At 36.8% G+C, this 26,183-nt stretch overlaps 1 protein-coding gene across 15 annotated transcripts in view; it reads left to right on the forward strand.

Moving 5' to 3' along the window:
- Positions 1 to 26,183, forward strand: part of LOC147712744 (polymeric immunoglobulin receptor-like) — a 325,822-nt gene that overhangs the window by 30,323 nt on the left and 269,316 nt on the right. For 6 of the 15 annotated variants that reach the window (XM_086923403.1, XM_086923401.1, XM_086923393.1 and 3 more), the window contains exon 2: positions 23,798 to 23,928. The exons of the other annotated variants lie outside the window; for them this stretch is intronic. The gene's annotated coding sequence lies outside the window, so the exon portion shown is untranslated. The remainder of the gene's footprint in view (positions 1 to 23,797; positions 23,929 to 26,183) is intronic. 15 annotated transcript variants of the gene reach the window in all.

Here is a 26,183-nt window from a genome sequence, read left to right on the forward strand (position 1 = left end):
AAAGTGTTGGATAGCATAGGGGTAAAAATTACTATTCCCACTCCAGTGAGTGCAACAGTAGGGAAAGCGTTGGATAGCGAAGGGGTAAAAATTACTATTCCAACTCCAAAGAGTGCAACAGTAGGGAAAGCGTTGGATAGCGGACGGGTAAAAATTACTATTCCCACTCCAAAGAGTGCAACAGTAGGGAAAGTGTTGGATAGCGTAGGGTTAAAATTACTATTCACACTCCAAAGAGTGCAACAGTAGGGAAATCATTGTATAGCGTAGAGGTAAAAATTACTATTCCCATTCCAGTGAAAGCAACAGTAGGGAAAGCGTTGGATAGCGTAGGGGTAAAAATTAATATTCTCACTCCAGTGGGTGCAACAGTAGGGAAATCATTGTATAGCGTAGAGGTAAAAATTACTATTCCCACTCCAGTGGGTGCAACAGTAGGGAAAGCGTTGGATAGCATAGGGGTAAAAATTACTATTCCCACTCCAGTGAGTGCAACAGTAGGGAAAGCGTTGGATAGCGTAGGGGTTAAAATTACTATTCCCACTCCAGTGAGTGCAACAGTAGGGAAAGCGTTGGATAGCGTATGGTTTAAAATTACTATTCCCACTCCAAAGAGTGCAAAAGTAGGGAAAGCATTGGATAGCGTAGGGGTTACAATTACTATTCCCACTCCAGTGAGTACAACTGTAGGGAAATTAATATCTAAAAAAATAAATAATTAAAAGTAATTACCAATTTAATATAATATAATAATGAATCAATTAAAATTAATTATTACAATTAGTTACCTATTAATACAAATTAATTACTTATTAACAATTAATTAATTAACAATTAAACATTAATTAACTATTAATTCAAATTGAATACAATTAAATAAATTGAATTATTTAATTAATTATAAATAAATTACTTCCCACCCTATTCCCCTATAAACCCACAACCTGCTACAGAAAATAAATTAGTAAAATTAACATAATTAGCAATTAATCAATTAAATAAAATTAATTAGCAATTAAAATGTAATTAATTACCCATAAAAATATTTAACAATTAATTCTAAATAAATACCAATAAATAATTTTACATATTTAATAATTATAAATAATTTACTTCCCACCCAATTCCCCTATAAACCCACAACCCGCTACAGAAAATAAATTAGTAAAATTAACATATTTAGCAATTAATCAATTAATTAAAACTAATTGCCAATTACAATTTAATTAATTACCAAATATAAATTAATTAACAATTAATTAAAAATGAATACCAATAAATACATGTACATATTTAATAATTATAATTAGATTACTTCCCACCCTATTCCCCTATAAACCCACAACCCGCTACAGAATTAAATTACGCAAAAATTAAAAAAACAAAAATCATTAATTAAAATAAATTATAACATAAATACACCTTTTCACACATATAATAACATAAAAAAACTATAAAAAATTTGATATTATTAAACATTCGAATTTTAATAACCTATATTATATACGTCAATATTTTTACTTTCTATATTTTTAACATTCAATATTACATTACTTACCTAAAAAACGATATTTTTGATGTCTATATTCTGTCCATTCGATATTTTGTCCATTCGATATTTTAAACTCAATATTATGTCCATTCGATATTTTTTACTCGATATTTTGACTGTTTACCCTCCCCACAACACACATGTAACAGGGATGGGGCTCTGCACTTCATGATACAAGGAGTGAAGGATGTTCCTCTTCATGGGCATTCTGGCCACATCTTGTCCCTTGTTGAGTCAGCCACATGGACGGCGCATCACCCACTGAAATTCTCATGTTTGGATGTGCTATCACAAACCCTTAAGTGGAGAAGAATACCCCATCCCTCCTCTTATGGACGTCCTCGGGGGGACTGAGGAACCAAAAGCAGCCCTGGCAAAAAGCCCTTCTCCCTTCATCTCCTCTAGCAAAGTCTCTCCTTCCATGAATCTATTCTCTCTCTCCCTTCTCTCCTGTTTCTCTCCTCCCTCCCTGATCGCTTTCACTCAAGTTTCCTTTTATTTCCTGCTCTTTCCCTCTCTCTTGCTTAAAACCTCGCCGTGCCAGCTGCAATGAATCTGGGCAGGTGGGACAGTGACAGAGGCACCTGGAGCGCCCTGATCTTTCAATACAGGCTTCCAACAGCTGCAGGCCACTGGGAAAATACCTGCTGCAACAAAAGGCCTGCCTGGTCCTGGACTTCCCTGTTGATGGGCAAACACATAAGCTTTCTTTTGAGTTCATAATATGGATGCTTTTGAAGAGAAGCAAGATACAGCTTACGTTTTGTCTTCTGTGTAAATTGTCATATGTGTACACGTTAGCAATTTCCAGCTTATCAAACAATACATTCAATTAACGATAACTCTCCCCCTGGTTTGTTTCTAATACCCAACCCCTCTATGATTTTATATAGGTGTTCTTTTTAAATTTCTTTTAACTTTTCAATTTGCCTTTTACCCTAACAACAACCGGCCACCCTGGCACACTTGCCTCACTGTTGCAAATCTACTCATTTCCTTATATCGCTCCTTTCAAGCTTCCCAAATCTATCTCACACCTCCTTCCTTTCTTGCAAGCCTTTCTCCTGCCATTAGAAAAGTCACCCTCTGTGGTGGTTCTTTCTGTCCCCCCAAACATTATCCTACTCTCTATACCTAGACTGCCTCTGCTACTAATAATTTCCAGGTGCCAACCATGTGCATCCTGCTTTGCCCAATTTACACAGGCAGTATATACACAGTTACTTTGTGTTCTAGCCCCTTTGTGATCCTTGAATGCACCCCTAAATTTCAATGTGTACCGCATTCCTGGGCCACTGATCATTCTGCACACTTCCTTACCCAGCTGAACAAAAGTTTTGCCCACGCCACACCTGGGCCTGTTTGAAAATATGGTTTGAACGACCCTCAAATCATTCGCCCATTGTACAATAATTGTAGGCCCATTAGCTGGCCACATCCTTTACCCAAGTGGAGTAGTTTCCACTTGGTCACGTTCATAACTATGTAAAATCAAAGAACGTGTATCAATTGCCCCAATCACACCCCCTTGTTTTTTATTTATTTATTTTTAAAGTTTTGTATAGCGCGAACATGACCTAAGTCGGTATCAGAGCGCTTTACATACGAGATGAGGAAGACGTAGGTAAATTGCTGCAGGAGAAAAAGCATACAAATATATATCAGGAACACAATAATATATTGGTAGGCACACTCAGATCAAGCATATGCCACGTAGCGTATTAAGCAGCAAAACAAGATGGGAAACAAGAGGAGCGAAACTTCTAGTTCAGCTCAGTTTTCAACAGTAAGGCTTTCACTTCTCTTTTGAAGTCAAATGTTGAGGGAATCAGTCTTGTTTCCACAGGTGGGAGTTCCATATTCTCGGGGCAATTCCAGCGAGTGTACAATTGTAGGTTTTCATTTTTTTTAATTTCTTCGGCTTGAGCAGAAGGGTGCTGTTGCTCCTAGAGGGCCGGGAGGCTCCCAATAGTTACTGTGGAGTGCTCTGAATGCCTCCCTGAGTGACAGGACCAGTTATTAGACAGTGGCCAACATAACCCCCATGGCCTGGTAAGGTCACATGTCATTTGAAATATTACAAACTCCATCTTCTTCATTTCCTCCACTTTCTAGACCCATGTCCTATTCCAAGCCACTGGCTCTGGCCTCGTCTAAAGCCAGTGCTTCCCTAAACTGAGTGATCCATAAGCAGCATCTAAGTATCCCAGGTACCTGCCTACCCAACTGAAATTGTCAGACACTCATAACTTACCTTGTGTCTACCCATCACCAGGCCACAGTAGCTTTCAGTCGTCCTCCTGCAACTAGTTTCACGCCTCCCCCTACCTTTGTCACTGGTGCCCCACCCAGCTTTAAATTCTCAACTCCAGAACTGGTGTTTGCCCATAGTGTACTTATATTTACATTTCCAAGGGTTTTACACGCTTTCAGATTAAACTTTTTTCTAGCTTTTTTACACATCTCTTGAAATAAACCAATATTGCTTGTATTTTTACGTGTTCTATTTTATCCGTCCCCTAAGGTATTTCATTAGTGTTAAGCAAAAGCCACAGCATAGGGTACATTCATATGAGTAACCGAAACAAGCCTCTATTGCATGAACATATATATATATATATATATATATATATATATATATATATTCACTGAAAAAAACATAGGTTTCACACCAGTTATAGTTAGCTGGACATTTTACTGACATAAAACCATTGAAATTCCCATGTTATAGTTAGTTGGACTCACTATAACTTGCGCGCCTGCAATGCACTGCTATTGACGTCACATATTACATCACTCATGACATGGTCAGTGACATCACTCATGACACCATCCAGTGAATGTGTGTCTTTATGAGAAATAAATATGTTTTATATATGTATTTGTAAAGGTCTATGGAAGAATAAATGTTTAAATGAGTGTGTAAATGGATGTTTTTTAAATAAAATATTGATTGGTTAACTGGCTTATTAAGTGTATCTTAGTGAATACATATAGTAGCGAGTAATTTTAAATATTTAAATATATGTATCAGTGTTTCACTTTGTGTATAAGTGGCTGCATGGGTTGGTGACTGACTCACTGTTTGTATGTGTTTTGAAGACAGCACATGTGCCGGACTGTATGGGTGGATGAGTGTGTATATGTGTGTGTTAGTGAGTGAATGCCTGCCTCACTAGTGTCTTTATGAGTAACTACATATGTTTTAATCTAATATATGTGAGTATTGATGTATATAAGTGAGTATATGTGAGATTGAGAGATTGAAAGAGTTCCTGCTTAAATAAGTATGTGTTTCTATAAGGGATTGTTTAAGAGAGTAAGTATGTGTAAGTTTCCTTAGATGTAATGTGCTAGTGTGTGTATAGTCGTATATGCAAATAAATGGATGTTCAATAGTTTATTTGCATGTGTGAGTATGTGTGTGAGTAACTTTTGGATGACTGTCGGTGTGTAACAGGATGTATATGTGTATCACTACATATGATGAGGGAGTATATGTATGAGTGAGTATATAGAACTGTTGCTGAATGAGTGGATGTGTATATAGGTGGTGGAATTACTGAATTGGTTGTTGTAACTGGTATGGGTATCTCCATTTTTTTGAAAATGTTAGTTTCTATTTTTGAATATGTGTTTCAAGGGTTACATTACACTGAAAGGAGGTCTGTCAGTCTGTCACAAGGATGGTGTCATCAGGGATGTCATGAGTGATGTCACTGACCATGTCATGAGTGATGTAATATGTGACGTCATCAGCAGTGGATTACAGGCGCGCAAGTTATAGTGAGTCCAACTAACTATAACGTGGGAATTTCAATGGTTTTATGTCAGTAAAATGTCCAGCTAACTATAACTGGTGTGAAACCTATGGTTTTTTCAGTGAATTTAATAGGTTTTTCTAATGCTAATTCCTAACTATAACTGGTGTGAAAACTATGTTTTTTTCAGTGAATTTCATAGGTTTTTTAAATGCTAATTCCTAACTATAACTGGTGTGAAACCTATGGTTTTTTCAGTGAATTTCGAAGGTTTTTTAATAGCAAATTTCTATAGCTATGAAATGTAATATTTTTTAAAATGAATCCTATATTGTATATTTATGTAATACTATTTTTTTATGTATATTCATATATATATATTTTTTTGCCCTGGAGCACTCTCGGTGCGTGTACCGGTGCGCTAACCGGTAAGCGCGGTATTCTGGCGCGCCCCGGTGCGCGTACCGGGGCGCGTCCCATTAGCACACCAAAAAAAAAAATAAGGAAGGAGTGAGCATAAGAAAAAGGGACAGAGAGAGTGGTGTTAAGAGAAAGAGAGCTTGAGGGAGGAACACAGAGGGACTGTGTAATAGATAGTAAGACAGAGAAAAGGTGTTAGAGGAAGTAACTGAGAAAAGGAAAGACATGGGGAGTGACAGAGAGAAAGGACAGAGAGAGTAAAGGAAGGAGTGACAGAAAGGGACTAAGTGAACCAGAAAAGAAAGGTAAGTGAGGGAGTGTGGGTGAGCAGGCCGACTGAAAGAAGTTGAATGTGGTAGGAAAGTAAGGAAAAGAGAAGTAAACATGGAGGATAAGAATAAGTGAGGGAAGCAGAGTAAGGAAACAGGGGTGAGGTAGGGTGAGAGAAAAGTAGTGAGGTTAAAGCAAAGGGTGATGACAAACTACATTTTTTTAGTCACACTTACCATATAATTAATGTAAACTTAATTACATATTTTTTCTACACTTTGTATCCGTGAAAGACAGAATAGAAAATGAGTTATAATTAGTAAAATATATTTTTTAAAATAGAAGAGACATGTCAAGAGGTAAAAAATCATAAAAGTGTACTAAGAAATAAAGCAAGAGTGAAGGATACAGAAAGGGAAATAAAGTAATGTAGAAGGACAAAATGAGGGAAAAAGAAATAGAAGGAGAGCAAATTACTAAGAGTAAGGCAGATAAATTCAGTGACAGAGAGGAAGAGAAGAAGAGAGAAATGAACTGAAGGTAAGTAAGATACTAAAAGAATGTGAGTTACCAAAACTAAATCAGGAAAGAGGAGTAAGTAAAAGGGGAATGAGTGAGAGGGAAAGGAGTCTGATTGAGGATCCATTTACAAGAAAGAGGAATGGAAGATGACTGAGAGTGAGTGAAGGGGAGTCACAGAATGAAGGGATGAAGGGAGTGAGGATAATATAGAAGGATTGAGGGAAAAGGAGTGAGGAACTAAGTACACAGAGGGACTGAGGAAAGGACTGAGTGAAGTGGAGTACAATGAGTGAGGAAAGGAAAATGAGTAAAGGAGCAAAAGAAGGAAGGAGAGGGGAAGAGGACTAAAGCAGTGGTACTGACTGAATGTGATTCAGTGATGAAAGTAAAGAGAAGGACACTGAACGATAGGAAGTGCGGGGTAGTAATGGAACCGGAGTAAAAGAACTGGGGTGAAGAATGATGAGAGAGGAGCAGTGAAGTTGTTGTAAGAGAAATGATAGAAGGTAGATAAACACAAGTGAGCATAACAAAAGGAGAGTGAGGGACTGAGGACATAGAGGTAGTGAACGAAAAGAGAGGACAAAAGAAAGAAGCAAAGAAAGATAAGTGAGGGAGAATGGGTGAGTTATAGTGACAGAGTGCGACAAAAAAGGTGACTGAGTAAAGAGGAATTAGTAAAAGAGCAAAGGAGGAAAAGACGCAAAAAAAGGAAGTAAAGTAGACAGACTGAAAGCTGAAAAGTGGTGCAAGGGAGAGAGGGGATGCAGACAGTTGAAATGGGATTGAGTGGTTGTGAAAGAAGTGGAGTAAAGGAACAGCGATGAAACAGAGTGAGAGAAAAGCAGTGTAAGTGAGTAAAGAGACCTGAAAAAGGGTGGGAAAAGTAAAGTGAGTGTGAGACAATGGGAATACAATATAAATTACACAATACAAACTATAGAATAACTTGTACAACATGATAGATAGTTTATTTTTGCTGTTCTCAGAATATATTGAATTTCACTAAAAACAGTGAGTTCAAACTATTCATCATATGACAGCGGGAAAAAAAAACACATTCTAAAAGATTGTGTTTTAAAAAACCCATATGAACTTTTAAATCATATATGCACACTAATCTTTCATTCACTTTCTTTTCCTTGAGGCCAAATAGTAGATCGTGAAGGTCCTTTACGTTGAAAAATACTCTGCTGTTCTTTAAAATTTCCATTTCATTGACTTTCTATAAAAAAAGCTCTAGGAACATCTGAAATAATTCTCAACGTTTTCATTTCCTCCTTGTGTTAAGTCATGACTCTTTGCTCATTCCTTCACCTTTCCTTACGGCCAAATAGTGTCAGATATATCAGTATGTTTTTAAATTTCTGAAATCAAACTCTGAAATTACCGTTTACCCGATGTTCTGAAAGAAAAGCTCATACAACATTTTCACAATATTTAAATATTCATATTCCCATCTTTGGATCACTCATGTTCAACATTTCCTATAATACTGATATCACTTACTATGAAATCCACTTACAGTACCTATATGAGAACTGGATTTTTTATATTATGTTGATCACTTTTACTCACAATATAATTTTAAACAGTAGACTAACTTTTATTAAATGCTCCCGTCTTCATAGGCCAATTACCTTTACTTAAATTTTGGTTCTAAAAACACTAGGTAAGAATTTTTTAAGTCAAAAGGCAAACGTTGTTTGTAAGTCAAATGAGTATCATTGTAGGAAGTCCAACCTTTTCGACATTTTAAATAAGCTGTATAATGCCCTGATGTTGTCGAAGGACCGTCATGATAAATAATAGCTACAGTTGCAAAGGTTCTTCCTCAAATTGATAACTGAGAAGCCACGAAATGTTTAATACAAGTTGTCAATTTAGTTCCATCAGGTCTACATCGTTGGAACACTAAAATGACATACTGACCATTAGTTTGTATAAATAATGTGGACAGCATTGGACACTTACATTGGGTACACACCATATTATGATCAGCTGCTTTACCTAGATTATTAAATGACACTGATTTGCAGTCTGGTAAAGTTAAATATTTAAATCTTTCAGTGTCTATTCTAGTAGTACTTGATAAACTACAATTGTCGCAGTCATGCTGCCATTAATGAGAAAGGCTAAAAAGATTTTCTACATCTACACCTTCATCTTCCAAAACACCAAGCATATACATTAAAAATTCCTGACAATCCCGCTGAATGTTCTGTTAAAATGTTTTTTGACCAGAACATATGTCTAAAAGATTTTGAATTTCTGTAACACTTTCTATTTTTGCTCTATCACTGCTACATTTCTCAAACACAGAATTCATTAAACCGCAGAATCTTTGATCCCGATTTTCAACAATCTGTTCTTGTAAAGTTTGAAGAAAAAAAACAACATTAACCACTACATTAGCATAGCAGTTGACACCAGAACTGTTTTCAAACTGAAATCCAAGAACATCTTCATCAGAATCCTTTTTCTTTCTGTTTACAATTACATTTTCATCTACTTTTTGTCTTTTTGCTACTACCTCACTGCAATTATTCTCATTTCTTCTTTTTCGGCCTACCACACGTTTTTCAAACAGAGTATATTGAGGCAAATGTGGAGCATACTCTCTTCTTAACCTATTGTATTCTTTAACACAATCTAGATCTGCACAAATCTTTGTCTCATCACACTTAATCAAGTACAATCCTGATAAAGTTCTGACTCGTGATAATGCCACATATGCCATACCTTCTTTAAACACAGAACTTCCAATATTCACCAAAGCACTATCTACACTTAAACCTTGAGATTTATGAATTGTCACCGCATATGCCAAACAAACAGGAAACTGTTTTCGGCGAACATATACGTCTTTTACAAGCAAAAATGTAGCAGAACAACGACTGATTTGTTGTACTTGCTCAATGCCATCAAATTTAATTTTTAAAAATTCAATTCAATCTCTATTTCTATAATTCACAAAATCCACAACATGACCCATTGCTCCATTTACCAGACCTCTTTCAACATTTAAATTCCTTCTCAAAATGATACGACAATTTAAGCACACATTCAGAGTCTTTTCAAAACCAGCTGTTTTAGATATACTCTTCTCTAATGAATCCAATTTTGATTTCAAATTTTCTGACAAAATAATTGTTGCTCCCATATGCTCTATTTTATCTATTGCTTCCAGTTTCACAATCTCTTCATTTTCTAACTTTAACATTTTGTTGTTGAAGATGGAACATTCTTGCAGAGTTGGCATCAAACATATCCCAGATTTGTTCTCAGTAATTTTCTTAAAAATATTCTCTGGAAGAATGTTTTCATTTGGATACAAATTTGAAATTAATCGTGCATGTAAAGCATCTTTCCCGTGCTCACTTACTTTTCCGATTCTTACACCTTGTGGAATATTTTTATAATCTTCATCCTTTGCCTGTCGCATATTTTGAAGCAGTTCTGCATATTTGAAATGTAACCATATAATACCATTTCCAATGCTTCCAAGGGACTTCCTGGTATCTTCATGCGTGAGCATTTTAAACACTGGTTGTCCTTTTACTGGAGTCAACTGCAGTAGATCTCCAAAAACAATAATGTGTTTCCCTTCAAATAACACATCATACTCTGTCCTAAGAATTTCTTGCATTCTCAAATGCACAAAAGCAAGCATTAGATTTGAGACCATGCTTACTTCATCAATGATAAGAAGTTTAATTTTCTTTAGGACTCTGGAAATTTCAGAACATGCATCTCCAGATAGCTTGTTGTAATGCAATTTATTACCATGCTCAACTGGCAGCATCAGTAAACGATGTAGAGTAATCCCTTTAATGTTATGTGCTGCCAGTCCAGTTGGAGCTGTTACAACAAAAGACAGCGGTGATTCAGTCCTTTTCTGCAGATAAGTTGCAATTGCTTTAATCAGAAAACTTTTTCCTGTTCCAGCTTCTCCACTTACATACAGTCGGACAGGCTTAAATGATGTACATGAGCACTCTTTTTTCTCATGTCTGAATCCATGTTCAATCTGTTCTGTGACTTCGTCATATATCTTTTTCTGCTCAAAGTTTAGTTGCTTTACCAAATCTTCTAAGTTAACTACATCCTCTTGAGCTTGCTCCATAGCTCTTTCCACCTCATCCATGGCAGTGGCAGCTTCACTTTGGATAATTGGTCCTCCTAGTGGATCCTGACTCAATGAAGTAGAACTCTGACTGTCTTGAGAACTGTCTCTGGCAATCTCTTCAGCAATTGTGGCTTCTTGCTCTATTTCTTTGTTCAACATTTGCAGATAATTTGGAAAAACAGGACATTCCATGGTATCCTTGGTTGCATTAAAAGAATCTTCGTAACAGAGAAAATCTCCAAGTAGTTCCTCTTCTGTACGCCATGGCTTAAAGAGTTGCAAAAGAGCTAAATAGTAAAATTCTCTTTTGTCTGGAGATTCGCAACTCAATTTTCGATGATTAATCAAATGGCCTTTTCTCTGCTTCACTAGACATCCTTCATACTCTATGACAGCATATTTTCCATTATTGATATCTTCTGTGATGTTCCTCTTATAACTATAGTTTTGCAGAACTTCATACAAACAAGTGTTTTCAAGGTGAGTACTTCTATTTGGATAGTATGTATCCAACATGTTTGTCTACAAAATATCTGTACTGTTTGGTTCTTTCTCCGCCAAATACTTAATTTCTTGTACAGATTTCAAAACTCGGTTTCGTGTTGCAGCAAGACCTAGACTCACCCAAATGATTGTTCTAGATTTGGCATAGAGACTTGCTGATGATAACCGATCAGAACATTCATATGCTCTAATTTCTCGATGCGACAACATCTTCTGACTGAAACTGTATAATTTTTTACTTATACTCTTTTAATGTGAAATGTCCTCCCACATTTCCTTCAGTTCTGTCTTTTCTTTTTTTGTGATGTAAGACATCACATATCGAGCCACAGCAATAGAGTTGTCAGCAACGAACTGAATATCCATGTTAGCATTCCACATGGACAAAATCACTGGGTTGTAGTCGTTAATATACTTGGACTCTTCGTTTCTTTTTAAATTGTATGTATTTTTTGGTGATTTCCTCGTCACAGTATGTCGCAGAGAAGACATCAAATTATTTACTCTTCCTTTAGAAATCACTGGTCGTGGAAACACGAAACGACATTTTGTGTAGAACTTGTCCTTGTTTCTGAATTTTCGACCACAGAACTTTCCACAACGATGGGATTGAAAGCGTAAAACTTGTTGCCTTAAATTGTTTTCTTCAGTAGTTTTCAGAACAGCACATGTTGAATACTCTTCAATGAAACTCATCACTGTGTCATCCGAATCAGTATCAATATGTGTGTGAGGAGCACCTCTCGCTTGATACTCCTTCCTCTCCAAGGGGAGGATTTTTTTGTTGGTAATAAAAGACATCATAGCTTCAAATCTATGTTTGAAATATCTGCATACATTCACTGGATCCAAAGACACAGTTCTCCAGGTGTTTTGAATTCTATATTTTGTATGTTTCCATTTGCCTCTCGTAGAAATTGAAGTAAGTCGTCCCATGCATACTCAGCACAGCTAAGAGTGAGGAATCATGTAGGAGTTACTATGTTTCTTAGCATACATTTCAATTCCCCATGACGACGGAACCAATACTCATTTGTACCACGCTGGCATGCCATGAGATTGATTAGCTGAGATTCCAAAATACTGTCTTACAGATTGACTTTCTCCATAAAGTCCCTCGTCGAAACATTTTGCCGATGTGCTCCACTTTTCAGTATATGATTAACTGCATAAGAAAGCCCAGACAAGTCACTTTCATACAGTAGATGAAACAAATACGGAATGCATTGACGAAACCTTGGATCTTCAGCATATAATCTTAAAGTCCGGTATTCAGCTACAGGAATTTGAACTGGTCGATCGTCATATCGTCCACCTCGACCTGTTGGAAATAACTGTGGAAAACAACGAGCTTCCAAACTTTCTTCCCATACACTAATGGGACTTCCTTTTGCTGCTTTCATTTGAAACAAGTCAATTGCATTCCCCATTACTTCTTTGGAATGCGAAGGATGAACAGTATAATGTTCATATATTTCTTCACTTCTAGACACATCAACTTTTTCAATTTGGCCGACTGAACAATCACTGTCTTCTCTAGCTGTTTCCTCTGCTCCAACACATACATGTTTGTAGTACTCATTGTTTTTGACCAAATACAACGTTGCCTTTTTGACTTTCCTAACATCCACTAAATCTTGCCAGATTTTCTTACTCTTTGTCGGAACCCCATTAACTAGAATAACCAGAGGATCCTCTTCTACTCTTTCTACACCAATTGTATCAATATTTTTCTTGACATCTAGAGGCAAATAAACAACTCTTCCCTTTAATCCTCTTTGTAAATCTGAAGGAGGCAATTTCCCTATCAAAGGCTCCATGCGAACAATAGCCCAAAAAGGATGGACACATTGAATCAAAATAGATTCATAAGTATTTAAATTCACCAATTCAGAAGGAATATCTACCAACTGAAGATTATTATGAACAGCTCTAGCAGGCATTCTGTTTTCATTTAATTTTTTAAAACAATAATTACAAATACGCTGATCAGAACTCAAATCAAAAGAATTCTCCTCCAACAAATAAGTTACAAAATCCTTCCATTCACTATTGTTTTCCATTTCACTTTTTGCGTATAAATCAACTAACCTAGTCTGAATCTTATAATGAGTCAGTCGACAACACACACAAGTAAAATTAGACCTTCCACTTGATTTCACCTTAAACTTGGTAATTTCCTCGTCAAACTTTTCTGTACTTAAAATCTGTAAATTGTGATCCACATTACCATCTATTACTATATCCATTTCTACACTGTCCTCTTTGTCCCCAAAATAACAAAACTCAATTTCTTCACAAATGCTCTTCACATCTAATTCCGATCCATGCAAAAGAGCACTGTTTATTTGTTTAAGCTCAATTGCTGGACTTTTTGCATAATACAACCTTCTCACTTATTTCCTCACTTTATTATGATGCACTGCTAACATCCTAAAATGATGAAAAACACTCTGATATACTTTTCTAGAAAGACAAGCCAGTGAATGCCCATGCAAACCTGTGTTTTCTCCTACTCTGCAAGGATCTAACTCTTGCAACATCTTCATTTTCTGTTTTACACTTTTCTTACTATATGTACATAAGAAATTACGAAGCAAATCGATTGAATCCTGTCGCACACTACAAATACTACTACACTTCCATGTGTACACTGGACCCTTAGTACGTCTCCCTAAAACTTCATCAGCTAACACCTCTTCTGCATCTCTAGACACAAGTTTCTCTTTTTCCATCGGACAACCGTCTTTCACCTCATATGCACGACCACTGGTGTCAACTGCATGCACCAAATAATTCTCCTGAAAGTAACTCTCCTCATTAAAAAATGGCTCAGAACTTGAACTATGCATCCATTCTCCAGAAAATACTTCACAAAAATTAGTCCGATTAATTATTCTTTTCCATCTACTGTTCGATTTGAAAACATCAATTGCCTTGTTAAGTATCCTAATTCTATTGATTACTAAAATAAATAATTTTTTCTTAACTTCGAAAGCCTGATCAACAATCTTCTCTACACTTTTATTTTTCTTGTAGAAAGCAGCTCTCTGTTTACCTTTCTTCATATTATTTAACAAAATTAAAACTACCCTATTGCGAAATATTCATCTACGAATGTCCCTAAATTGGTATTGCCTTCTATTACTATACATACTGTTCTCTCCTGGTCCAGTAGTAACACTTATGGGGGGCCTCTCCTTCCTTTTCAAATTTGCTCTCTCCTTATGTATATTCACATTCCCATTGACATTTTTTTTTGCTCTACATATGTACCGAAAAAAAGACTTAGTTGTCTTACCAGGAGCTTTTTTTGTGTTTTTTGAAGTACTTGTTGTAGGGGAGTGCTTTAATTTTGTTGCATCTTTCCTTCTCCTCTGCCTTGAAGGCATATTTCCTTACTTTGGAATTGTTGATTTCAATCTGTGGTAAAGAAAATAATAACACATTATAGACCACTATTAACAAACAACAAAGGAATGACAATAAGCAAACAATATAAACACTAGTTTACAACATATCTGAGTTTATATCACAGCAACTACATAACTAGGAGTAAGACCAGAAAAACAGCTAGACGGAGTAACACAAAGAGACAGACAGAGTCAGACAAAGAAACAGGTAGAGGGAGTAAAACATAGAGAAGGAGTTAGACAGAGAGAGTGTATATTATGTTGTAAGACAGAGAAAGGATGTAACAGGGAGAGGGAGTAAGTCAAAGAAAGGGAGAAAAAGAGAAAATCAGGAAAAGGGTACAACAGGGTGTAAAAGAGAGAGGGTGTTAGAAGGGAAGAGGATGTAAAAGAGACTTCAACAGAGAGAGACTGTAAAAGGGAGAGAGAGAGTAAGCTTGAGAGAGGGTATACGAGGAAGTAAAAAAAGAGAGGTGAGGAATGTCCAGAAGCACAGAGGAAATGAGGCTTCTCCAGGGGAGCAGAGGTGGTGAGGCCTGTGTCTAAGAATTCAGTGGACTGGATTCCATGAAGCCTCTCGCCCACTGCATTCTTAGACACAGGCCTCACCTCCTTTGCACCCCTGGACAGGCTTCTCTCCCACTACACTCTTGAACACAGGCCTCGCCTCCTCTGCACCCCTATACAAGCCTCACCTCATCTGCAACCCTGAACAGGCTTCACCTCATCTGCACCCCTGGACAGGCTTCACCTCATCTACACCCCTGGACAGGCCTCACCTCATCTACACTATTTATTCCTTCTCAAAAATATAAAAACCATATATTTGCCCCGAAATCGTTTTTCGCATCTTATTTAAGAAACACAGCACAGGTCCTATGTACAAGCATACAATTTCACTACTGAAACCTCACTATTTCACAAAACACAATTCCTCTATCTTGCATATGTTGATATCAAGCATTTCCAAAAAACATGCCACAAACCAACAAGAAAGAACCTCAATCTGCTTCCTAATCTGAGGTAACGCAGGTGACATCATTCTAAAAGGTTAAAATATATTTATTTAATGAGGCAAACACTATTAATTCCTTCTCAAAAATATAAAAGCCATTCATTTACCCCAAAATCGTTTTTTAAATAACATTTTAGAAACACAGGACAGGTCCTATGTACAAGCATTTCATGTCACTTGTGAAACTTCTCAATTTTACATAACACAATTCCTCTATGCAGCAAAATCTATTTACCAGATTAGAAAGCACATTAAGATTTTTTATTCTTCCTTTGTGTCATATTTCTTGATAATACTTGGTAAAGAAATGTTAGTGCATAGAGGAATTGTATTTTGTAAAAAAGTGAGGTTTCAGTAGTGTAATGAAATGCTTGTACATATGACCTGTGCTCTCTTTTTTAAATGTTATGTAAAAATTGATTTACAGTACATTAATTGGTTTTACATTATTCACAAGGTTTAGATACTGTGTACATGATTGCACGTTTCACCTGTGTTTCCTCAGATTAGGAAGCAGATTGTGCAGATGAGGTGAGGCCTCTCCAGAAGCGCAGTGGAGGTGAGGCCTGTCCAGGGGAGCAGAGGTGGTGAGGCCTGTGTCTAAGAATATAGTGGACTGGACTTCATGAAGCCGTTCCCCCACTGCATTCTTAGACACAGGCCTCACCTCCTTTGCACCGCTGGACAGGCTTCTCTCCCACTACACTCTTGAACACAGGCCTCGCCTCCTCTGCACCCCTGTACAAGCCTCACCTCATCTGCAACCCTGAACAGGCTTCACCTCATCTGCACCCCTAGACAGGCCTCACCTCATCTACACCCATGGACAGGCCTCACCTCATCTACACTATTTATTCCTTCTCAAAAATGTAAAAACCATTCATTTGCCTCAAAATCGTTTTTCACATCACATTTAACACCTTCGACGCTCATGACGAGCTCAGCTCGTCATGATGTACACCTCTCATACACTCATGACGAGCTGAGCTCGTCATGGAGCATGGGTTTCTGAATATTTCAGCACCCAGCGGGAATTGCTCTAGCAGCCATGGAGTTAAGAAACACAGCACAGGTCCTACGTACAAGCATACAATTTCACTACTGAAATCTCACTATTTCACAAAAGACAATTCCTCTATCTTGCATATGTTGATATCAAGCATTTCCAAAAAACATGCCACAAACCAACAAGAAAGAAACTCAATCTGCTTCCTAATCTGAGGTAACGCAGGTAACACCGCTGGACAGGCTTCTCTCCCACTACACTCTTGAACACAGGCCTCGCCTCCTCTGCACCCCTGTACAAGTCTCACCTCATCTGCAACCCTGAACAGACTTCACCTCAGCTGCACCCCTGGACAGGCCTCACCTCATCTACACCCCTAGAAAGCCATCACCTCATCTACACTATTTATTCCTTCTCAAAAATGTAAAAACCATTCATTTACACCAAAATTGTTTTTCACATCACATTTAAGAAACACAGCACAGGTCCTATGTACAAGCATACAATTTCACTACTGAAACCTCACTATTTCACAAAAGACAATTCCTCTATCTTTCATATGTTGATATCAAGCATTTCCAAAAAACATGCCACAAACCAACAAGAAAGAATCTCAATCTGCTTCCTAATCTGGGGTAACGCAGGTGACATTCTTCTAAAAGGTTCAAATATATTTATTTAATGAGGCAAACACTATTAATTCCTTCTCAAAAACTATAAAAGCCATTCATTTACCTCAAAATCGTTTTTTAAATAACATTTTAGAAACACAGCACAGGTCCTATGTACAAGCATTCCATGTCACTAGTGAAACTTCTCAATTGTACATAATACAATTCCTCTATGCAGCAAAATCTATTTACCAAGCATTATCAAAAAACATGACACAAACCAACAAGAAAGAAGCTCAATCTACGTCCTAATCTGAGGTAATGCAGGTGACATCATTTTAAAAGGTTCAAATATATTTATTTAATGAGGCAAACACTATTAATTCCTTCTCAAAAATATAAAAGCCATTCATTTACCCCAACATCGTTTTTTAAATAACATTTTAGAAACACAGCATAGGTCCTATGTACAAGCATTCAATTTCACTACTGAATTCTCACTATTTCACAAAAGACAATTCCTCTATGCAGCAAAATGTTTTAACCAAGCATTATCAAAAAACATGACACAAACCAACAAGAAAGAAGCTCATTCTGCTTTGTAATCTGAGGTAAAGCAGGTAACATCATTGTGAACGCTTCAAATATATTTATTCAATGAGGCAGACACTATATATTCCTTCTCAAAAATATAAAAGCCATTCATTTTCCCCCAAATCGTTTTTTAAATAACATTTTAGAAACACAGCACAGGTCCTATCTGCAAGCATTCAATTTCACTACTGAAACCTCACTATTTCACAAAAGACAATTCCTCTATGCAGCAAAATGTTTTAACACCTTGGCTGCTAGGTGTTTTCCCCTCCTGTGCTGCAGGCCCCCACTTTCCCATTGTTCATGACGAGCTCAGCTCGTCATCAGCACAGCTCAACCGTGCATCATGACGAGCTGAGCTCGTCATCAGCATCGATTAACCAAGCATTATCAAAAAACATGACACAAAGCAACATTAAAAAAACACAATCTGCTTCCATATCTTCTCCATAGAGCATACAAGTCTCTATCTAAATTAAATGAATCATTACTTACCTTTACAAATGCTTTGGGAGATTGAGAACAGTGTCAGACACACAGACACATTTTTCTTTAGCAGAGCAAAAGTTATGCACTCAAGACACTGCAACCATGACTGGCACAGCAAACCTCTAATTCTCCACACATCTGCCTCATTTCAACCAATCAAAACTCTTCCCTCACTATTTTCAAACCAACACCCTTCCCCCTTCAGCCCTTTCTACCCGTTACCATAGCAACTCCCTCCTTACTAAACTCTCAGGTTCAAAAGTTTATTCTACAATGTTGCAAATTAACTCAGCAAGGATGTTTGACCTCTCAATACGCCAGCTTATCTGGTGCAATGTTTCTTTAATTGACTTTTTCTTGACCATTCAAATTGCTTCTTTCACAAAACACAACCATGCACCCTAACTTTCAGTTTTCAACTATCTGAATCCACCAATCATTGCTTGTGATTCAAGAGCAGTGAAACTCCACAATTATTTTTTTGTAAACTCCTCCTGTTCCAACTGCCATTTCATTCCGACACTTCATCTGACTGCACCAGAACCTTCTCTCACCATGTATTCTGTCTGGATTATTGGACATAGCTACATCCACTGGGCTCAAAGGTATGTAGTTAGCAGAAATTTTCACAACCTTGATTTACCAAATGTGGAAATCAAGTGGATTGGCCAGAGAGGATTGAGATGTCACCAATTGATACCATTGGTGAAAACCTTTTTGCATCTGCCAAACCCTGACCTCTTAATTGTGCACTGTGGTGGAAATGACTTGGGCACTTTGACTGGGGTAGGTCTGGAAATGCTTTTAAAGGACACCTTTGGTCAATTGATGGCACTTTTTCCACAAACTGCCTTGGTATATTCCAATATATGTCAAAGACAGAAATGGAACTGGTCCAACCAATTTTGTCCACAATTTGAGAAAGCACGGAAACATGTGAATAAATCTGTTTCTGCTTACATGAGAGACTATGGAATGGGTTCAATATACAACAATAAATTGCGTTACAACATGCAAGATATCTACAGAGGAGATGGTGTGCACTTCTCAGTTGAAGGGAATAGAATATTCCTCCTAAACTTAAAACTGTGCATTGGAACCTACTTATAGGTACCTAACTCAGCCACAGAACCCAAAAGCTCTTTTCAGGGCTACCCTATCTCTGATAACTCAAAATAGATATCGTATTCTAACTTTTTTCCCTATTTTTCACCAAAGTACGCTCCCCGGTGCGCGTACCGGGTGCTCCCCCCGCGAAAAATTTAATTTTTTATTTTTTTATTTTGCATTTATGTACCTCCTAAACTCCCCTCAGAAAACCTAGAGGGTCAGGGTGTGTCTACCGTGCCCCCTTTCACCCATTCACAACCTTGTTTGTCCTCTATCTTGTGTCTCAATTCTAATGGCGGACTCCCGTAGCGCTCCAGGTGCGCGTACAGGTGCGCGCACCGGTAAGCGCACCCAAAAAATGTGGGAAGTTAATTTTCTTAAAAACCACTGGAGACACTTTCAACAAATATAGAATAGGCCCTACTACATACCAGTCCCTACCATTTTCTCAAAGTTGAAGGTATTCCAATGAGCCATTTAGGCTGTAACCCTGTCTAAATATCCTGAGGTAAATTACATGACAAAAACACATATAAAAGTGTTAGAATTTACAACCAATTAAAATGTTAGTTACATTTTGTACTTTTATTATCTGACATTTGATTGGTTATGTACATGAATATATATGAAAAATGAGAGGGAAACACAGCCATTTTGACTAATACTACCTGAGGTACATATGAAAAGAATTTTCACAGAAAACTTCAACTGCTTTGAAAAAGGTAAGTTGTTAATTTGGAAGGGGAACTATGTTGTGCACTTTAAGTTAATTTGGGAAAACGTTTTCTGATAGTTATATACTGTCCCTCTGTAATAGTTATAGATTGAGATAGGCTTCTCGGTTATAATTATGGATTGAGTTAGGCTTCTCTGGTATAATTATGAATCTACTTAGGCTTCATCACATGCACTTTTTAATAGTTCTACTTCCTACCTGAAACCATACACTGCCCAAAAATTACTTCACTGTAAAAAACTCAGAAGTACCTGTCTGAACTTAAACCCAACAGTACCCTAACTCTACTGATATAGTTATTTTTTATGCAATTTACAGAAAGAAAATGGAAGGAGAACAACAATCAAATGTTATTTCTTTTGAAGTAAAGGTTGAAAATCCAGAAGAAAAAAAAAGATGAATTTGATTTCATGGATGACTCTTTGGACCAACAATTAATAGACTGTTTGGGACAAATTGAATCATGTAATAATAATTATGAGGAAATCCCGGACAATATAATATTGGACGTTTTATTAAATTTTGAAAAAGAATCAGAAGAATAAATGTATATTTAATAACTTAACATTGTTTGAGATATTATTCATTTTTATATGTAATTCAGGAAGTAGTACCAAAATGATTATAATTTAAAGTGAGACTTATAGTATACTGTGCAACTTTTTTGTGTTACATAGTAAGTTTGCTCATAGTTACTTCCTTTCTCCCACTATATTATCTCCAATGTGTATTTTACATCTCTTTTTCATCATAAGGGAGCAGGATAGACTACCCATAATCCCGTAGGCCTTCTCAGGGCGTGCTTAAAGTATCTGTTTCTGCTTTCCTGACAGACTATGGTATGGATTCCATATACCACAATAACTTCTGTAACAACATGCAAGATATCTACAGAGGAGACGGTGTACATTAAATTGTAGTCTCTACATTGGTACCTGCATGTAGGTACTTAAATAAAAAAAAAAAACAACAAAAGGAAATTTTTTTTTTAAACAGCTACTTTTTTCAAAACTGTCATTCTTTTTCCCCATGGTACGCTCCCCGGTACGCTCCCCGGTGCACGTACCGGGCGCTCCCCCCGCGCAAATCGAAAAAAAATAAATAATTTTTTGCCCCGCGGGGCTCTTTTATGGCCCCCACATCAAACCTAGGGGGTCAGGGGGGGTCTACCCTTTCCCTGTGCAATTATTGAAAATGCATCAGTAAGAACATGCTACTACGCAGCTCGCGTAGTGCTACGTGAAGTTTGCGTAGTGCGAAGTGCACTTTGCGTAGCTTCGCGTATCGCTCTTTCGTGAACTACGCCCACCCCTAGTGCTTACTGGAGGTACCTAGTGGGCTGCTTTGACCCTAGGGACCGTTAGGATTGAAGGGGACTTAATCTCTCAATTTAGAACGGTGACAGGGCGTGTTTACACAGTGGTGAAGGGAGGGGACGGGGCCTGACGTGATGTGTGCAAACACGCCCTGTGGCGCGTCTTAAGTTGGGGAAAAAAATTCCACTTCAAACCTGAGGGACCATGGGGGCCAAGAAGCCCACCAGGTTCTTCCAGGAAGCGCCACTGCGCTGCGTTGCAGAAAAGTGGTGCAGGCTGTGCACCTTTTTACGTCTCTCTGCTACACAGTTCTTTGGCGCTTACTGGATGTACTACGAATTCTGATTTGCTCACCTGTTATCAGGAGAGACCTCAGTGATGCATCTTTGAGCCCAGTGCTAATCCTCAAAAGTAATTCTAAGCATACGTACCAGTAACTTGAATTTCCTTCCGTAGGCTAACATTGACTGGTTTCACTTGGAAATTCTTCTAAGTGTGGAGTTTTGGAACTTTAAAATATTCACTTAAAATCATCCGAACAACGAATTCCGATTTACTCACCTGGAATCAGGAGAGAACCCAGTGCTGCATCTTTTAGTACAGCACTGACCCTGTAAAGTAATTGTAACCGTACTTACCAGTAACTTGTATTTCCTTCCATAGGAATTTATTGTTTGGTTTTCACCAGAAAATGTTTCTAAGTGTCCATTCTCACAAACCAGAAATATTCCTTAAAAATGGCCTGTATGACTTAAACGCATTCTTTCAACTGTTTACAGGAGATGCACCAGTGCTGAACCCAGGATCCACCACTTAGTAAGAAAAAGTAACGAAAACACTACTTACCAGCTAAGTGAATTTCCTTCGATGGGGTAACATTGACTAGTTTCACTTGGAAATTCTTCTTCGTTTGGAGTTTTGGAACTTTAAAATGTTCCTATAAAATCAGCAGAACTACGAATTCTGATTTACTCACCTGTTTTCAGAAGAGACCTCAGTGCTGCATCTTTGAGCCCAGTACTGATCCTGAAAAGTAATTCAACCATACTTACCAGTAACTTGAATTTCCTTCCATAGCCTAACATTGACAGGTTTCACTTGGTGTGGAGTTTTGGAACTTTAAAATATTTACTCACCTGTTATCAGGAGAGAACCCAGTGCTGCAATCTAGGATCCAGTCCTGTGGTTAGAAAAGTAATCCATAAAGTAACTAATTGAATTTAACTAGAAATTCACATTGATCTCAATGTTGCATTGTGTTTGAAATTGTGTTGCCCATCGCAACAACTGTAACTACTGTACTTAAAAGTCTATTACGTATTTGCAAAGTATTTAAACTAAAGTAATTCATTCTGAGAAAGTATATTTTGTGATGTAATGTATAATGTAATTATAATGTAATTTAAAAAATGAATTATCTAAAAATAAATAGTTTAAAAAAATGCAGTAAAAAAAATTGTCATTGAAAAAACCTTTGAAATTCACTGAAAAAACATAGGTTTCAGGCATGTTATAGTTAGCAATTAGCATTTAAAAAACCTTTGAAATTTACTGAAAAAAACATTGTTTTCAGACATGTTATAGTTAGGAATTAGCATTTAAAAAACCTTAGAAATTCACTGAAAAAAACTTAGGTTTCCGGGGTGTTATAGTTATCTAGACATTTTACTTGTAAAAAACCATTGAAATTCCTCTTTTATAGTTGGTTGTACTAACTATAACTCACTCACCTGCAATCCACTGTTGATGATGTCACATATTACATCATTCATGACATGGTCAGTGACATCACTGATGACATCTCAAATGAACATCCCAGTGGATCTTGACTAGGTGGACCAGAACTTTGACTTTCTTGAGAACTGTTGTTAGCTATTTCAGCTGCAATAGTCTTTTCTTGTGCAATTTCACCATTTAACATTTGAAGATATGTAGGGAAAAGTGTACATGCAATTCTATGTTTACATGCATTAAAAGAATCTTCATAGCAGTCGAAATGTCCACGTAATTCAGTTTCGCTACGCCATGGTTTGAACAGTTGCAGAAGTGCTAAATAGAAAAATTCTCTCTTATCTGGAGTTCCGCAACTGAGTTTTCTGTGGTTAATAAGATTTCCTTTGGCATGTTTTACTAAACAACTGTCACATCCAATTACTGCATATTTTCCTTGTTTTATATTTGGTGTAATATTTCATTTAAAGCTGTTATGTTAAAGTATTTGATACAGACATAGCTCTTCCAGATGTGGCCTCCTTTTGGGATACTATGTATCCAACATATTAGTTTTAAGAATTTCCATACTTTCTGGTTCATTCACTGCTAAGTATTCAATTTTGTCTAATATTTGAGACACTCTATTTTGTGTGCAGGCAAGACCTAAACTTACCCACATGATTCTTGATTTTGTATATAAACTGGAAGAGCACAAGCAATCCAAAAACTCATAGGATCGAGTTTCACTCTGGGAAAGCATTTTCAAGGTAAAGCTGTACAATCTTTTGCTAAGGCTCTTCTCTTATGAAATTTCTTCCCACATTTTTTTCATCTCTGTCTTTTCTGATTTTGTATATATGATGTAACATAGCGTGCAACGGCAATTGAGTAATATGCAACATATTGAATGTACATGTTTGCATTCCACATTTTCAAAATAACTGAATTGTAGCATTAATATACTTTGACTGTTCTGTTATTTTTAAGTTGTAAGTATTGTTTGGAATTTTCTGATTTATTGTCTGCTTTACAGCAGACAAAAAATACTTTAATCTTCCTTTGGAAATTACTGGATGTGGGAATCTTTGTCGACAGTACATTCCACAATGGTGACCTTAGAAACATAAAACGTGTTGTTGCAAGCTTTTTTCTCCTCCTTCTCTTGGAATTTCACAGGTAACATACTTTTCGATGAAAGACAATACTGTTTCAGCAGTTTCCATTCCTAATGTCAGAGCATTCCTTATCTATAATAGCATGTATATATGTTGAGCACCTCTCGCTTGGTACTCTTTCCGACAAAACAAATCTATAACTTTTCCAAGAGGGCAATTATTTTTATAGCAGATAAAAGACATCAGAGTTTGAAACCTATGATTAAAATACCTGCACACATTTACAGGATCCTATGAACACAGCTCTGCAGGTGTCTTCATTTCAATTTTTTTTATATTAGAATTTGCTTCTCGTACAAATTCAAGTAAATCTTCCCATGCAAACTCAGCGCAGCTAAGTGTTACAGACCATGTTGGTGTACCTAAGTTTCTTAACATACACTTAAGTTAACCATGACGATAAAACCAATATTCATTGCTTCCAGGTTGACATGCCATCAAATTAATTTAATTAACTGTGCTTCTAAATTTTCATCTGTTCGTTGAAGTTCGTCCATGAATTTTTGGGCTGAAACAAGTGATTGATGAACTCCCGTTTTGAGTATGTCGTACAATGCATACGAAAAAGATTAAATATTTATAGAATGTACTGTCTAAATCTAGGATCTTCAGAGCATAATCTTGTTGAGCAATATTCTGAAGCTGGAATCTGTACAGGTCGCTCACCAAATCATTTACCTATATCCAGTGGGAACATCTGTGAAAACAACAAGCTTTTAAGTTTTTTTCCCATACACTCATTGGAGTTCCCTTTGCTTTTTTCATTTGATATAATTCAATGCTATTTTCTATTACTTCTTTTGAATGTAGAGGACATATTGTGTAATGTTCAAAAATGTCTTCACTCCTCAACTTGTCCACTTTCTCTATTAGACCACTTGAAATTTCTGAATCATCTTAACACATTACCTGTTCATCAACCTTTATACTTTTATAACAAATATTGTTCTCTACAATATACAACATAGCCTTTTGAAGTTTATTAACATCTACAAACTCTTGCCATATTTTCTGACTCGTTGTTGGTACACTGTTTACTAGAATAACTACTGGCTCATTTTCCTGTTTGTCTCCAACAACAGTTTCAATATTTTTCTTAATATCTAAAGGTAATTATACAACTATTCCTTTTAGACCTCTTTGTAAACTGTTGGTGGCAATTTACATGTTTTAGGCCCCGTACAAATTATGACAAGAAATGGGAGAACAGATTGAATAAGAACTGACTCATAAGTATTCAAATGTGCCAGTTCCTCTGGAATAGCTACTAATTCTAAGTGCTATGTACTCCTCTAGCTGGCATTTTGCTCTCTTCTAACTTTTTGTAACAATATTTACAAATGCGTTAACCAGTACCCAACTCAAATCAACCACCAACAAATAAGCTCCCAGTTGCTGTTACCTATCATTATTCTCGTTTTCACTTTTTAAATCTAAATGAACATTTTGAGTTTGACTTTCATAATGAGTACGTCAACAACAAATACAAACATAGTTTCGTTGTTTTTCAGAAGATACTACCTTAAACTTTCTAATTTCTTCTCCAATCTCATCAATGTTAATCTCTTCCCCATGTTCTTCAATATCTGCACTTGCCAAGCTCTCACTTTCAACACACTGTTATTCTGAACCAAAAAAAACAAAACCCAATTTAATCACCCATTTTTTCTACATCTGATAAACAACTGTGTAAAAGAGCTGTGTTCAGTTCACTTAAACATAATGCAGGAGTTTCTGCATAGTACACTTTCCTTACAAACTTCTGCATTCCCGAGTGGTGTACTGCTAACATTCTTAAGTGATGAAAAGTAGTTTTATTACACTGTTCTTGAAAAGCAAGCCAGAAA

This window comes from Lissotriton vulgaris, chromosome 5 (assembly GCF_964263255.1).
Source record: "Lissotriton vulgaris chromosome 5, aLisVul1.2, whole genome shotgun sequence".
NCBI classification, from domain to species: Eukaryota; Metazoa; Chordata; class Amphibia; order Caudata; family Salamandridae; genus Lissotriton; species Lissotriton vulgaris.